This window comes from Phascolarctos cinereus, unplaced genomic scaffold (genome assembly GCF_003287225.1).
Source record: "Phascolarctos cinereus isolate Bilbo 61053 unplaced genomic scaffold, phaCin_HiC Scaffold_726;HRSCAF=1367, whole genome shotgun sequence".
NCBI lineage: Eukaryota > Metazoa > Chordata > Mammalia > Diprotodontia > Phascolarctidae > Phascolarctos > Phascolarctos cinereus.
Window position 1 is genome coordinate 67,547,246 of NW_027556098.1, and position 18,076 is coordinate 67,565,321.

Consider the following 18,076-nt stretch of genomic DNA (forward strand, 5'->3'; position numbering starts at 1 on the left):
AATCAAAAGGATGAAAAAAAAATAGAAGCTAATGTAAAATACATCATTGAAAAAAATACTGACCTGTAAAACAGATCCAGGAGAGAGAATTTAAGAATCATTGGTCTACCTGAAGGCCATGATGAAAAAAAAAAAAAGAGACTGGACAGCATCTTTCAAGAAATCATCAAGTAAAACTGCCCTGAGGAACTAGAACCAGAAGGTAAAATAGTCATCAAAAGAGGAAGGGATAGAAAATTTAAGATTCAAAATCTTATTTAAGTGAACATTGAAAACCAAAAAAAAAAGAATAAATTACTTTTTAAAAATGAATGAAAAATAGATGAACATATAAAATATCTCATTGGAAAAACAACTGATCTCGAAAATAAATGCAGGAGAGTCAATGTCAGAATCACTGGATGACCTGAAAGCCATAATCAAAAAAAGGACCTGGACAGCATTTTTCAAGAAATTATTAAGGAAAACTTCCCTGATATCTTAGAAGCAGAGATTCCAAAAAGAAAACTCCAAGAAATATCACAGTCAAATTCCAGAATTATCAGGTCAAGGAGAAAATACTTCAAGCAGACAGAAAGCAACAATTTAAAAATTGTGGAACCATAGGCAGGATTACAAGGGACCTAGCAGCTTCTACATTAAAGGCTCAGAGAGCTTGGAATATGATATTCTGGAAGGCAAAGGTGTTTAGATTGCAGCCAAGAATCAACTACCCAGCAAAATTGAGAATAATCTTTCGTGGGAGGAGATAGATAATTCAATGAAATAGAGGACTTCAAAGTTTCCTGAGGGGGTAGGGCTAGAACTAAACATAAATTTTAATCTTCAGATGAAAGACTCAAAAGAAGCATAAAAAGGTAAACAGAAAAGAAAATAAATAGTATTCAATAAGGTTAAACTGTTTACAATCCCTTTATGGGAAGATGATACTTGTAACTCTTGAGACCTGTATTTTATTGTGACCCTTAGAAGTGGTATACATAGACAAAAGGTGCGGATATCAGTTGACTTTTATGTGATGAAAAAAAAATAATGAAGTGGTGAAAAAAAAGGATTGTACTTGCAGAAGAGGAATGAAGGAGGAAGAAAAGGGTAAATTACATCACATCAGGAGTTGCAAAGACCTATTGCAGCTCAGATTCTTATAATCTAGCCAATGCTCACTAATTTTCAGACTCCTTAAGATTCTGGCTAGTACGGTGGACGTTTTAATACACCTTGTGTTTGGCTGAAAGAAGGCTTGGGTCAAATTCTTTTGGGCAGGATCTGTATTTTGTAATTTTGGAGTTGCAGCACCCCTAAACACCTAAACCTCAACATTTTGGTGGCCTGTATGGGGAAAACTGCCTGACTCCAAGTTCTTCTCCAGCTAAGATTAGAAGGTATAAGTCTTCCCCCCTGCAATTGGTGTTGCTCTCCAACCACCTAGGAAGGCCTGGAGGTGCTTTTCGGGAAGATAATTACGAGCCTGTCTCACATTTGGGTCTGACCCTCTCAGGATCACAGTTCACTGGTTTGGTTTGAGGCCATGGACCTGGGTACACCTTCTGCAACATAGAGGACAAGGATGGACACCCTATCCAGAGAAGTCTGCCCAATTCTGTCAATTCTCTGGGCGCTAGAGAATTGGGAAAACTGCAGGTGCTTTTTGATTCCCTGAAGCTTACATAATCCCTTCCTTCTAAATCCTTGGATCCTCCTTCATGGAGGTTACAGGGAAAAGTTAGAACAGGCAAAAACATCTTAGCAGATTCTACAGGTTTTATTATTGATCATTAAGGAATTTCAAAACACCTCCTTACAACCTGGTCACTCCCTTCCCTTGAGTCAAGAGGGTAAACGTTAACTCCTCTCATAGGAGAAGAGAGCTTCACCCTTTCCCCCTCATCTTTGATTTCACCCTTCACCATGTGGGGAAAGGAAGGAGGGGGTGAGGCAGCAGCTACAGCATGGGCCCCACTGGCAATGGCCTTGGGCCCTAGGGCAACTTTTACCTGGAAGCATCACCCAGGTTCAGCACATCCTGCTCAAGGTAAAGAAGCTGGCCTCTGAAGTTAGACAAGCACGATCTTTCAAAGTTTTGACTGTTAATGATGAGATGTTGATTCTCTGTGTAAAGTAATTTGGAAATGCATTTAACAAAACTTAAGTCACCTGATTGGTAATGGGTTTTGTTTCAAGTTTCAAACTGATGAACTTTTGTATCAGTTATGTAAAGCAACTTTTTATAATTTGTTTACTACTAAAGTAATTTGGCTATCGTTGGTTATTGTTTTAATGTGTAAACTTGCTAAAAACCTTGTTTGGGTTTTGTCTTGCTGAGAATTTGCAAGTATATAGAAAAAATGTCTAACGATTACACCAGGACAAATTTAAATTTGAGATGTAAATCCTGGAAAAGTTTTCCTAATCAGTGATTAGTGAAACTTGCTGTTTGAGGTAAAAGCTCATAGGATTTTATTTTGAGTTTCCTGATGGATCATAATAATTCTTAGATAATCAATAATCCAACATCTGAGAGAAATGCCACAAGAAATTCAGAGAATGTGATACTGGTGAGAAGCATTGGGAAAAGCTGAAAGGACAATTTTAGCCTCAGTCTAAGATGAGATCCTTCTGGCTCAGTTTCCCCATTATGTTCCTTTGAAAAGGAATCTTACCCACCTGGCTGATCCTGAGTCTGGCTATGAGGTGGATTTCATACTGCAAGGTTGGAAAACCTAATTATCTGAATCCAAGCAGAGTTAAGGAAGTTTTATCCTGTCACATCTGGGCCTTGCAGTCTTTTCTGTCTGATTTGTGTCTTCCAGCCTACAGGCCATTCACCTACAGTTGATAGCAAACAGTGGGTACAAGCTAATGTCCCCCCATCATTCCCTGGATGCAGCATATGCTTAATTCTAGTTAACCTTCTCTTTGGGACCCCCTCGAGGAAGGGACAGCTCTATGCCTCTTGCCAGTAGGAAGCAGTTTCAGAAGCCAAGACCTTCTGTCCTTGCTACAAAATAATTTGGTCCCATTTGTTTTACAGGGGAATGATGAGGATGCTATCTACACCCCCTAAAAAAACCCTGGACTTTCCCAGTTGGCCAAATCTCTGGTGGTCACCGGAAGCTATAATCTCTTCAACTGTCCTTTTGTTATCTCCTATGCCCAATCTCCCAATTCTGTTACTCTTAACCTAGTCTAGCCCTCCATTGTCTCACCTCCCTGTGGCCACCTGCCACTTCCCACCCTTAATTCTATCTAGGCTCCATTCTCCTTTGTCCATGTGTTCCAGGTCCCTGGCATTCTATTACCTCTCAGTCCCCACAATCTACTTGGTTACTCCTACATCATATATACATACATATATATATATACACACATATATATATATATACATATATATATATATATATATATATATATATATACACATACACACACATACTCCTAGATCATATATATATATATATGTGTGTGTGTGTGTGTGTGTGTGTGTGTGTGTGTGTGATTATATATAGATAGATAGATATATACACACACATATATATACATGTATATACACACACACACACACACACACACACACATATATATATATATATATATATATATATATATATATACACACACACACACACACACAGATATATATATATATGTCCTTCTTGTCTCCATTAAGGTGCCCAGATTCTTATAATCTAGCCACTGCTCATTAATGTTCAGACTCTTTAACAGTCTGGCCAGTATGGCAGATGTTCTAATAAACCTTGTCTTTGGCTAAAAAAAAAAAAAAGGCCCTATTACAGTAGAGAGAAAGAAGGAAAGGAGGCAAGCATCGCTTGAACTGTACTCTCATCAAATTTGGCTCAAAGAGAGAATAACATACACACTTAATCAGGTATAGAAATCTATCTTACCTTATAGGAAGTGGGAAGAAAAAGGGAAAGAAAAGGGAGGGGGGCTGATAGAAGGGAGAGACGTGGTGGTCAGAAGCAAAACATTGTTGAGGAGGTAAAGGGAGAAAGAAGAGAGAAAAGCAAAAAACAGGGGTAAAAATAAGATAGAAAGACAGACACAGTAATTAATCATATCTGTGAAAGTAAATGGAATGAACTCTCCCATAAAATAGAAAAAAAAAAAGATGAGTGGGTTAACAACCATAATCCTACAATATGTTGTTTACAAGAAACCCATCTGAAGCAGAGAGATACACACAGAGTTAAAGCAAAAACAAAAAAAGGCTGGACCAGAATGTATTACGCTTCAGCAGAAATTTTTTTTAAAAAAGCAGAAATAATAATCCTGTTCTTAGACAAAAGAAAAGCAGAAACTGATCTAATTAAAAGAGATGAAGAAGGAAACTACATCCTGCTAACTGGTACCATAAACAATGAAGAAATACCAATTCTAAACATATCTGTACCAAGTGGCATAGCATCCAAATTCTCAGAAGAGAAGTTAAGGGAGTTATTGAAAGAAAAAGATGGCGAATATATACTAGTGGGGGACCTCAACCTCCCCCTCTCAGAGCTATATATGTGTGTGTGTGTGTGTGTGTGTGTGTGTGTGTGTATATATATATATATATATACCTAACCATAAAATAAACAAGAAAAAATAAGTAGATGAATAGAATTTTAGAAAAATAAGATGTGGTAGACCTCTGGAAAAATTGAATGGAGTTAGAAAGGAATATACCTTTTTTTCTGTGGTACATGGAATCTACACAAAAATTGACCTTGCATTAGGGTATAAAATCCTTACAATCCAATGCAAAAAGGCATAATTATTAAATGAATCCTTTTCAGATCATGATGCAATAAAAATTACATGTAATAAAGGGCTATGAAAATAGGGTAAAATTAATTAGAAACTAAATAATCTAATGCTAAAGAATGAATGTATCAAATAACAAATCATAGAAACAATCAATAACTTTATCCAAGAGAATAATGAGACAACATACCAAAATTTATGGGATTCAGCCAAAGCAGGGGAAGATTTTTATACCTCTAAATGCTTAGAGAATGAGGAGATCAATGAATTGGCCATGCAACTAAAAAAAGCTAGAAAAATAGCACATTAAAATTCCCCAATTAAATACCAAATTAGAAATTCTGAAAACCAAAGGAGATATTAATCAAATTGAAGTTAAGAAAATTTTTGAACTAACAAATAAAACTAAAAGCTTGTTTTATGAAAAAAAAGAAAATAGATGAAACTTTGGTTAACTTGATTTAAAAAAAAAAGACAACCAAATTACCAGTTTCCAAAGTGAAAAGGGTGAACTCACCACCAATGAAGAAGAAATTAAAACAATAAGTAGGAGTTATTTTTACCAATTATATGCCAATAAATCTCACAATCTATGTGAAATGGAACCATATTTACAAAAATAAAAATTACCCAGATTAACAGAAGGGACATAAAATACCTGAATAATCCCATCTCAGGAAAAAAAAAATGAACAAGCCATCAATGAACTCCCTAGTAAAAAAAAAAAATCTCCAGGGCCACATGGATTTACAAGTGAATTCCATTAAACATTTAAAGAACAACTAATTCCAATACTATGTAAACTATTTTGGAAAATAGAAAAAGAATTAATCCTATCCAATTATTTTTATGATTCAAATATGGGGCTGATATCTAACCCAGGAAAAGCCCAAGCAGAGAAAGAAAATTGTAGACCAATTTCCCTAATGAATATAGATGCAAAAATTTTAAATAAAATATTAGCAAAGAGAATAAAGCAACTTATTACAAGTATAATACCCTATAACCAGGATGGATTTATACCAGGAATGAAGGGCTGGTTGAATATTAGCAAAACAATCAGCGTAATTAATTGTATCGATAACAAAAATAGCAGAAATCCTATGATTGTGCCAACAGATGCAGAAAAATCTTTTGACAAAATGCAACACCCATTTCTATTAAAACCACTAGAGAGCATAGGAATCAATGGAGTTTTCCTTAAAGTGATAAGTAGCATCTATCTAAAACATCCAAAACAAGAGATAGAGAACATTATGAAATGCAAAATGGATAATTCTGATTATATTAAATTTAAAAATTTCTGCACAAAGTCAATGCACCCAAGATCAAAAAGGAAGCAGAAAGCTTGGAAGCAAGTTTTTACCGTCTCTGATAAAGTCCTCATCTCCAAAATATGTAAAGAACTGAGTCAAATTTATAAGAATAAAAGTCATTTCCCCAATTGATAAATGGTCAAAGTATATGAAAAGGCAGTTTTCAGATGAAGAAATTAAAGCTAGCAACAGTCATATAAAATGCTCTAAATCACTATTTATTAGAGAAATATAAATTAAAACAACTCTAAGGTACCACCTCACACCTATCAGATTGGCTAATATGACAGAAAGATAAAATGATAAATGTTGGAGATGTGGGAAAATTGGAACACTAATGCATTTTTGGTGGAGTTGTGAACTGATTCAACGATTCTGGATAGTAATTTGTAACTATGGCCAAAGGGCTATACAATTGTGTACATCTTTTGGTCCAGTAATATCACTACTAGGTCTGTATCCAAAAGAGATCATTAAAAAGCATCCATATATACAAAAATATTTATAGCAACTCTTTTTGTGGTAACCAAGAATTGGAAATTGAGAGGATGCCCATCATTTGGGGAATGGCTGAACAAATTATGATACATGAATGTAATGGAATACTAGTCTATAAGAAATGATGAGCAGGTATTAATTTCTACCTAGAAGTTAGAAAAAACTGGAAAACTTAAATGAATTAATGCTGAGTGAAGTGAGTAGAACCAAGAGAGTACCATACACAGTAAGAGCAACATTGTGCAACGATCAAGTATTATAGACTTAGCTCTTCTCAGCATTTCGATGACCCCAGAAAATTCCAAAAACTCACTATGGAAAATGCTATCCACACACAGACAAAGAACAATGAAGAGAGAATAAAGATCGATGCGTGCTATTTTCGTTTTTTATTCTTTTTTGTGTTTTTTCCCTTTTGTTCTGATTCATCTCTCACAACATGACATGTGAAAAATACGTATAACATAATTGTACATGTATGAACTATATGTGATTGCTTAGTATCTTGGGGATGGGGGAAGGGAGGAAGAGAAGGAAAAAAAGGAGCCCAAAATTTTACAAAAATGAATGTTAAATATCTTTACAGGTAATTGGAAAAAATGCCCTTTAAATGCCAAAAAAGAGTATCCAAGTATAGAATGTGATAAGCCTATTGTATTTTATCATGCTCAGACCCATCTGTAATACTATCTTCAAGTTCTGGATGGTACATTTTAGGAAGGACATTTGACAGCTAGAGGCCATCCAAGCTAAAGTCAAATGACCATTTGTGGGTATAGTCTAAAGAAAATTCAGGTCAGCTACTTCACAGGGTTGTGAGGATCAAATGAGATATAAATGTAAGGTGCTTCACAAAATTTAAAGCTGAATAAATATTACAATTGGGGAGGGGCGATCATGAAAACCTTAATCTATAAGATTATGCTTTGGCTGAGTCATACCTTTGTATAATATGTTATAAAGATGTGAGTTATGAATATCATTTTTTTTGCAAAATCACAGCAGTATTCAACACTATTTTAGCAGGTAATGAACTCACTTTCCTGCAAGGAAGCTTTTTTTTCCCTTTTTCTCCAAAAGAAGACAATGTTGGAAAGTAGCATCTTATCTACATCTTTCTTTGGATTATCTGTGCCATTTAAAACAATTATTTACCTCTAATTGCTAAGTATGTCCACATTTATATTTGCTTCCTCACTTGCTCCTTTCATGATCATTAACAATAAGGAGTTTAGTCTCAGAAAGTAACCACCACCACCACCACCACCACCACCAAACATTGAGAAGCTTACAGAGAATCATAGGAATACTGGAAACACAAAGCAGTAGTTCAACTTGTATATTTAAGCAAAAAGGGCAGGGAGAATTTTGCCCTAAGAAGTCCTAAACAGACCAAGTTTTTCTAAGAAATCTCCATGGGAGTTTCATAGGATTCTATTTTAGTCCCCTAATACTACAGAACTAAGGCAAATATCACCAAAGCATTATCTAGGACAATACGCCTATATTGATTTTTCTTTGTTTGCTATTGTTGTTGGTCCCTTACAAATTTGAGAGCCTTACTATATTGAAAGTAAAAGAATATGGGTTAAGAGAAAGTACTGGCAGACTCTAGTTTCTCAGTGGAGCTCAGGATCTCATGGAAAAATCAAATGGGTAATTCTAGGGAAAAAAACAATTTTAGTGTATTCATTTATTTATCCACTCAATTATTTGCTGAACATAGACTTTCTATGCTTAGAACTACTGCAAAAATTAAATATGATATTTTTATTCCTTTAAAAATGCACTTATTCTGTTTTTTCCAGTAGGAATGGTAGGAAAGAAAAGTCCTTAATTCTCACATTACGAATTCATATGCTATACATAATGACATTGAGGTAACACTTCTATCATCTCTGTACAAAGAAGCAATGAGGGCAAGAATTTCAACTAAAGATGAATCTCCATGAAAATTTCATTAATCCATTCTTACACCAAATATTTCATTAAAAAATTGAATGGAACATCTGCATAAAGAAGAGGCTTTTTGTTTTTGTTCTTCCCAAGCATATTTCAAAAGACTGTTCAAATGCCAGAATTTATTGCTAGTTACACCATTTTTGTTGAGATTTGTAAAAGAAATGTTACCATTGAAAAAATAGACATGGCATAAAAACTCAATATTTATCAACATGAAATACAAATTTAATAAAAAAATAAGTAAATGGCAAAATAAATCTAGATGATAGGGGTAAATGGGTCTCTATTCTAAGTGTTCATAAAAACATTCACCTGGCATGTCAAAGAAAGAAATGTAGTGGAAAGAATAAGTATTCCTCCAATTGCTTGTAAGCCGTTCTCATATTTTTAAAAGCAGTTATCCTATGAAACCGTCATTCAGTGAGGCTCATATTGCAGTTCTTCTTAACCAGGAAAGAGTTCATAATTTCTTTTGGAAAGCCTGAAGTTTTCATGGAGTAAAATCTATCTCAACATTATAGTTTTCTTTCTTTTCATTTACATTTTCTGGAATTAATTTTATGAAGGTATTGCTTCTTATCATTCAATTGTAGTCTGTCCAACCTTTTCTTTAAATAGTAAAATGTAGTCTGACTGATCTAGGTTCAATTTTAACCTCTGAAACTAATTGACTATGTGAATAGATTTTTAACCTTTTAGGACCCTAAGGAACTTCTAAAGATTGTAAAGGGCTGAGCAGATTCTGCAATAGTATAACAAAAGGAGCTTATGAAATCATAGATACTTTCCACCCTTCTCAAAAAAAAAAAGTTAAACATAAAATCTGACTTTTTAAGCTGGCCAGTTTTTTCATTGAACAAATGAGGAAGATGAGGCAACATAGGTTAAGTGACTTGACCAAGAACACACAGATACATAGTGAAAGACCTGAAACTTTATCCTAAGTCAAGTCTTCTAACACTGGTCCAGGTTCTCTATACCATGATGTTATTTATTAATCACACAATGATAAGTTTTCCAATTGTACATATTTGAAAGGAAAGAAGTGTTTATTTCTCTTAAAAGGAATAGAAAAATATTTGGACATAAGCTGGTGCACCTATCCTGCTCCAAACACTCTGCTGACCTGTAATCTGGCATCTTCACCTGCCTTTCAGATATCTCAAACTGGGTATCCATTGTCATCTTAAACTCCACATGTCAAATATGAAACTCACTAACTGTGCTCCTAAAACTACTCCTAATCCCTGTCCTACCTCCCCCATTACTATATAGAGTGATAACATCCTCTCAGTTCATCAGGCTTGCAACCTAGAAGCCACTATCTATTATTAGTCACTCTTCCCTACCTTTCACTCCCCATATCAGGCTATTGCCAAGGCCTGTTGATTTCGCCTTTGTAACATCTCCTGAATATTCCCCCCTCTGTCCTGTGACACTGTTACCTCTATAGTGTAGGCCCTCATCAACTCATTCCTAAATTACTGCAATAGCTTCCTAATGGGCATGCCTGCTCCAAATCTCTCCCCATTTCCATACATCCTCCATTCAGCCATTAAAGTGATTTTTCTAAAGCACATGTTAAATCATATCATCACCCACTCAATAAACTCTCCTGGCTCCCTATTGTCTTCAAGATCAAATACAAAATACCCTATTAGACATTCAAGTCTTTCATAATCTAGTCCTCTCTCTATCATTCCAATCTTCTCATACCTTTCTCTACAATATATACTCTTCAATTCAGTGACAATGACCTCTTGGCTGTTCCATGAACAAGACACTCTATCTCTTGGCTTCAGAATTTTTTTTTTTTTTCTGGCTGTCCCTCATTCCTGGAATGCACTCTCTCCTTCACTCTATTGACCAACCTCCCTAGCTTCCTTTAAGTTCCAACTAAAATCCTTTATTTTTAAACTGGAAGACTTTTACAATCCTTCTTAATTGTAGTGCCTTTCTATTGTTAATAACTTTCTTTTTATTTTGTACATAGATTTTTTGGTATATATTTGTTGCATGTTATCTCCCACATTAGATTGTAAGCTCCTTTAAGACAAGTTGTCTTTTTTTTTCTTATTGTGTCTTCATTGCTTAACATAATGGCTGCCACATAGTAAGGTGCTTAATAAATGTTTGCTGATTGATTACCACTGTAGCTGAAAATCTGTTCTAGTAAGCTGGGCTCTTTTTTTTTTTTTTGGAAGCAATTGTGGCTAAGTGACTTGCCTAGGTTCACACAGACAAGAAATGGCTAAGGCCAGATGATTTGAGTCAGGTCCCCCTGACTTCAGGGCTGGTGTTCTATCTACTTAGCCACCTAGCTGCCCTGTAAGCTGAGCTCATGACAATTTAATCTGTGTTCTTAAAATTATTTTAAAAATATTATATACAAAATATTATACCATCATTTTATTCTATTTGGAGGCTAGAAACCCTGAATTTTTGTTGTTTTCCATGACCACAGAATCTCCTCTTTCCACTCCCACTGATCCGAGCTCACAGAGAACAACATTTGTTCATGGAGCATGACTCCCTAGGACAGTAGCATCAAATTCAAATAGAAGCAGGGACCACCAAACCACACATAAAAATCCTTGCAGGTTGCATATTGTTTTAGAAAACTACACTTATATAAAACTTCACATACATAGAAAACTAATACATATATATGTATATATATATATATATATATATATATATATATATATAAATAATAATATATATATATATATATATATATATATACACACACATATACATATATATATATACACACACATATACATACATACATACATACATACATACATACATACATATATATATATATATATATTTAATACATCAACACATTAAAATCAGATAAGAACTACATTTAATCTGGTTTGGGACACAATAGGGAGTGTTGTGAGTCACATTAGGCCTGTGGACTAGGTTTTTGACATTTCTATTTTACAAGGTCAAATTCTGTCTCTGGTTCTACTCCTTCCCCGTAGTAATACTCTAGGATAATCTCTAAAACATAATTTAAGTATGTCTCATGTTGAAGGTTTCCAATATGTTGAAGCACAAAAAATAAGAATCACGGTAATTTTACAACACTTTGGTAAACTAATCCCCCAACTACCAGGTGGCCTAATAGTGGAAAGATCCCAACCCCTATTGACTCATAAATAAAATATGAGATACTATTCAAACACATGGCAAAGCAAATGGTCTCTTCCATGGCTATAACAACAGTGCTGACCTCGGGTAAGAGAAACCTGCAGTTTTGTCTAAAGGAGATTCTTCAACAATAGTAAAATATTTGGTCACCTCCCTTTGTCTCCTGCTCTTAAATAGGGAATGTCTTTTAATTCTGATAGCAAAAAACCTCCCAGCTATGTAACAACTACTGTTCCAGACACCTCTTTTACTCCCTTTGCTGATCCATCATTTCTTTATTCCTCTTTCTCTCTTATGAAAAGTGTTACTTCTTTATACTAAGAGACTATAGTGCTGCTGATTGTGTTCTCTAAGTGGGCTAGAAAAGTTTTAAAATTAAACTTGTAGCTTAGAAAACTGAAGCTGTTATCAGCAACAACAGACTTCTTAAGTCTACTGAAAATTTCTTTGTTTTCAGTTTGGTCTTCTATCTTTGACTTGCAATCATTAGACCACCTACTTGAAGGCATGCATCTCCCAAGAGATTCCCAATCATGAAAATTCTCCAAAATATGTAATAGATTTATTTCATAGTAAAAGGGAAAGAGTGCTGACTCTGGATTCAGAAGAACTGTGTTTAAATTCCAAATTGCATTCTTAGTTCTGGTGTGATCTTGGGCAAGTTACATTGCTTGTCTCGGTGTCTGTTTTCCTCATCTGAAAAGTGAAGTAGTTGGAGTAGATGTCCTCAGAAGTCCATCTGTGTCTTAATCCTACACTATGAGTATCAGGTCTAGAAAACATTTTTATTTCCTGCCATGTATGATATATAAAGGATACAAAGACACATGAAAATAAAAAAATAATCCAACAACAAAAACAAAATTCTTTGTGAGATTGCTAAATAGTTATTTCTCATTCACCTTATGCCTGGAATAGAAGTTACTCATAGTAATAATTGTGAAAGATTGGCAAAGCCCAAATTTCCTGTACCTTATTATTGTGTAGTCTTTTACTCCTACAACTATGGGATCCCCCTGCTTGTGATAGTCCTTTTCTCTCCTAAGTATGCCATTTAAAAAAATAAAAATAACAAAAAAATTTAAAAAAAAGATGTATGTCATTATGAGGACACACTTTGGGATGACTCCTGAATTGAAACTCATGAATTGTCAATCCATAATGTCATGGCCAAAGCTGGAAACATCCCTTTCTCAGAATCTGCCTGTGATGATTGGCCTATCAACCTAATTTCCTTCTCTCTTCTGAAACTGTCACCACTCTGGTGTGGTCTCTCATCATCTCATGCTTAAACTGTGTCAATAGCCTGATGATGAGTTGGCCTGCCTTAAGTCTTTTCCCACTGCAATACATCCTTCATTGAGCCACCACTGTGATTTCCCTAAAGCTAGGTCTAATCATATAAAGTCTCATCCTTCTTCACACTCAATAAACTCCATATTGCCTTGAAGATCAAGTACAAAAATCTTTGCTAGGGATTCAAAGCCCTTCGCAACCTAACTCCATCCTACCTTTTCAGTCTTCTTGCTCTTTACTCACCTTCACATGCCCTCAGTCTAGGGACACTGCTCTGGCTCTTCCAAAAGCAAGGCACTCTATTTGAACATTCTCCCTTCCCCATGCCTGGAATGCCCTCTCTACTCATTTTCTCTTCTTGGCTTCCTTTAAAACTCAACTAAAACCTCGTCTTTTGTAGGAAGCCTTTCAAAACTCCACTTAATTCTATCATTTTCTCTCTGTTATTTCAACACATTTGTTTGCTTGTTGTTTCTCTAGTTAGATTGTGAGCTCCTTAAGGACAGGGACTGTCTTTTGCCTCTTTTTTGTTGTATACCTGGTGTTTAGCACAGTACATAGTAGGTACTAGATAGATAGATAGATAGATAGATAGATAGATAGATAGATAGATAGCTGACTGATGGACTATTAGGCCTTAGATGACAGAAGTGACTTTGAGTTTGATCACTAACTGACCTCCCTCACAGATTAATATTCTTGTGATGGTAAATGAGGCCATCTTTTATCTCAATGATTAAGTAGCCCTTAATCATTGAATGGGCATTGGTTCAGACAAACAGACCTAGGAAAGATCTTCATTTAGATAAGGTCAATGTCATCCAGTGCATACTGGGAAATCACCAGTCATTTTGACTTTTGTCTTGCCACTGGACGTTGATGACTCTGGAGGAGAGAGTAAGGCTGATGACTTTGCAAAGTTCTGTCTCACTCAAATTCACTGCATTCATAAGTCAAGACATCATCCTCATGATGTCATTGGTCCTCTTCGAGAATGAAGAATGAACAATAACTGACTGACCCATCTATGTACTGGGAAGTTCCTATGTAGCCAATAGCTGATTTAGTCACTTCACTTAGGCATGTAATACAAGGCTCCTGAACATAACCAATTTAGAAAAAAAAAATTCATATAATCCAAGTACAAAAGGTTAGGAAATTTTCTCATCACATTAGCATTGTAATCTATTTTGGTGTCATAATCTGAGCTAACATACTGATTGACTGCACCTAAGGTTCCCCTACTACTTGTGTCCTGTCACTTTGCCCAGCAACAGCAATCATAATTGAGGGTAAAGACCCAGGAATCAGTGCTTTTGATTGGATATGAAGCTTATCATACATGTATGCCACCACCCATGCTTGGGGAAATGAATAGCTGAGAAGCTGAATATTTGCATTCCATGAGTATTTGAAAGACTTGAAATCTTTGAGCACACACGTTTCTTCTCAGTACCTCACCTATGATCTCCACATACTGCTCTCTCTTCAGAAAAGTGGAGAAAAAGCAAGTATCCAGAAGTGGGAGGTCTAAGAACCGGAGACTTACTTGAGCAAACATTTCTAATAGTCATGTATGTATTCCGTAAGGTAGGAGGGGATGAAAAGAAATGACTTCCCTTTACTTCTTGATTTAAAACAATAAATAAAATGTAGAGGGAAAGTGTGTAGAAAGAGAGAAAGGTCCAAAACAGGATGGTTAGAATGATTTCTCAGCATTGTAATAGACTACAGTGAGGGGGAAGGGAAAGGAGTCTGTCCTTTCTCACTCTTAGCTGCCAGTGATCAGAAGGCATTATAGTCACTAGGGTCCAAACAAAGGAATTTTCTGTTCTCCCAGCAAGATGCAGTTGCTTCATCTAGGGACCAGGGCACATATTTATTGTGACACTTCCAATAAGTTTTATATTCTGCAATTACATCAAGTGAATGGGGGGAATTAATTTAGTTAAGCAAGCTTCCTCTTGATCTCCTTTATTATGTTCTAGAAATTGCTTCATTTCAGCAGGGTAAGTTATTTGGAGAACTTGTACAATTCAGTCTGAAGTAAACTCAGGAAGAGTTCAGGAAGGATTGTAGCAGAATGGAAATAGTCATGGAACCTTCTATGATCAAATAGGCGACTAAAACCACTAGAATAAATGACCTTGCAACCAGGCAAATGACAGAACAGGCACAAAAACTATGAAATGATACCTAGCACAATTATTGTTATAGAGAGAGGGATGATCCAACCCTCTCTCTTTCCCTCCCTTTTTATTTGTCCTAATTTTGCCCTTTTTTCCATTTTCCTTATTTTGTCTCTTTTTTAAATAACTACAATTACAAAAGCATTTTGTTCAATCCCTGTGCATTGGAAATACCATTGAACATAACCCCCAATTTCAAGGGGCTTATGCTCTCTAACCTGTCTCTTTTTTCCCCTATTTTTTAAATGCCTCAGGCCCATCATTTGCAACAATAGCTATTGTTTTGCTCCATTAATGACACTGAGAGCTAAAGTAGTGGCTAATCAAGAGCATGATATGCCATTTTGTCACTGTACATTTGGAGTCAGCATATCATAATGGATAGAGAACCAGCTTTGATGACCTGGGTTCAAGTCCTGTTTCAGATACTAGGTAGGTGATCATGTGTAAGTCATTTAAACTATCAATGCCCCAGATAAATCTTTTAAAAGATAAATTGTAGAGTAGTTGCCCCTCTGCATTGGGAAAGGAATTTTTTTCACTGGAAGTCTCCTTACACCAGTGAAATAGGAGGCCCAGATAAAACACATATTAGAAAGTAGTATGGTCCAAATGGACAAGTGCTAAGGTTGGAGCAAAAGGACCTGTGTTCAATTACCAGCTCTTTCACTTACTGATCTTGGACTCAAGTTTCCCCATTCAGACTGTTAGCCTAAATGACCTCTATTGTCTTTCTGGACTTTCTATCTATGATCCTGTGGATAGATATGGAAAAAGTGGGCATCTTTTCTCAGATAAAATATATATTTTTTGAGAATGGAACTCAGAGTTTTAATGATTCCAGGATGTCTTGGGCTTCTGAATTATTTTAGCAGACAAAGATAATTCTAAAAAAATGAATATTTTCAGGGTCCTTTTTCATAATTTCAAAAGTGTTTATCCTGAGTCTCCATTGTCCTCCCTACCCTACATTTTTATGCAAGATCTGAGGGTTGGAACTTGGTTGAAATGGGTCTATAGTGCCTGGACTTCTCCTAGCAACTTTGGGGAGACTCCAGGGATACATGTGATTCAAAGCTGAAGGCCTTGTGTACTGAAATGACGAACATCCATCCTCTCATTGTCTACCAAGCAGGAAGAACCAATGACTCCATGCATCTTTAAAAGAGATTGACCCTAAAAAGAATTCCTTTCTGTTCTTTTGCAGAAGTTAGGGTCCACAAGTGTAGAACACTGCATTTAACATCAGGTTTTTGTTCATTATATATTGATTATTATTGCTTATTTGTTCCCTATTCATCCTCTTTTACCCTTAAAAGATTCTTTATTATGACTTAGAGATGATAGGAGTGAGAGAAATTTAGGCAATGTAAAAAATATTAACTAAACCCTATTTGTAGTCATTCTTTTCCTCTTCTTTCTGCAAATTATGTTGGGACAATCTTAGCCTCTTTTACAAGTAATGGTGAAAGAGGTGAAAGTCAGGACAGCTAGGTGGTGCAGTGGATAGAGCTCTAGTCTTGGAGTCAGGGTCACCTGAGATGAAATCTGACCTCAGACACTTGACACTTACTATCTGCGTGACCCTGGGCAAGTCACTTAACCCTGATTGCCTCACCCCCCCGAAAAAAAATATATATATATACACACATGCACACATATACATATGCATACATACATACATACATACATACATACATACATACATACATATATATGGGAAAGTCTTCCATTTTCTCCTCCCCTTGCCACCCTCCACCACCCCCATTGTTCAGCACAATCATGAACACCATGACAACAAGAACTGGGACTCAACTAGGTAATGTTGAGTCTGGACCTCTGTGTGCCTCCCCAATTATTATCTTTCCTTTCTTTCTTTCCATGATCACAGAAAAGTAAACAATGATGTTAAGACAGACATGTTCAGACTTGGAGATAGCCTTGTAAATCAGAAAGCTAAAGAAATATTAGGTCCTTTGGTCAGAGCTTACTATTGGCAAGGGGAGTTTTTGTTATCAGCAAAGATGACCACTGACAAGAGGCTGGCCTGAGACCTGGCCTGGATCAAGAGAAGTCATCTGACATGAGACAAGTTTGGACAATGCAGAGCAGAGATGAAATATAACAATACCTAAGCAACAAAACCAAAACTATCTCCATATTTAAGCATTGGTGATTTGGTTTAACAGTCATTATTACTGTTTGTTTGGCTTGTTTCATTTCCTGTCAATGACCACTGAGTATAACAGCAGTTAAAAGTTACTGAATCCTGTTTTATGTTTTTATGTTAGTGTGTGTGTTTACCATTTTCCTTGTGTTTAGGAATAAATAAATAATTTGCACCTGTTTTATATTGTACAGTGAGTACCGTTTTACTTCATGTTCTAGGGAGACACCAGATGAAACCCACATCAAAGGTTTAAATTATATTTACCAAGATTCCCATTATGGGGACCAAAGAGTGTTAGAACAGGACTCTTATTAGAGGGCATACTTCCTGTCAGGAATATATGGGGGTCATTGTTTTTGCTGGTACAAAGTAGATGAACTCCATATTGATGAGGCAGACTGTGTAGCAGCACTGGCCAGGGTTCATAGTGTTACATGTACATATCCTGTCCCTCCCATGCCTCTCTCATTAAACTGTAAGTTCTTTTAGGGGCAAGAATTGTATCATTTCTCATCCTTGCAATTCTAGTGCTTAACACAATGTCTTATAACAAGCAGGCACCTAATAAGTTACCATAAATTTAATTATATTTCCCCGACTGTATTATGTTCTGCTCTCCAAAAGAAAATGATGGAATTTTTAAATTAAAAAATCTAGAGTAAAATAATCATTTATTGTGAACACAAAGACTCAAGATTTCCTGGCTACAATCCTGT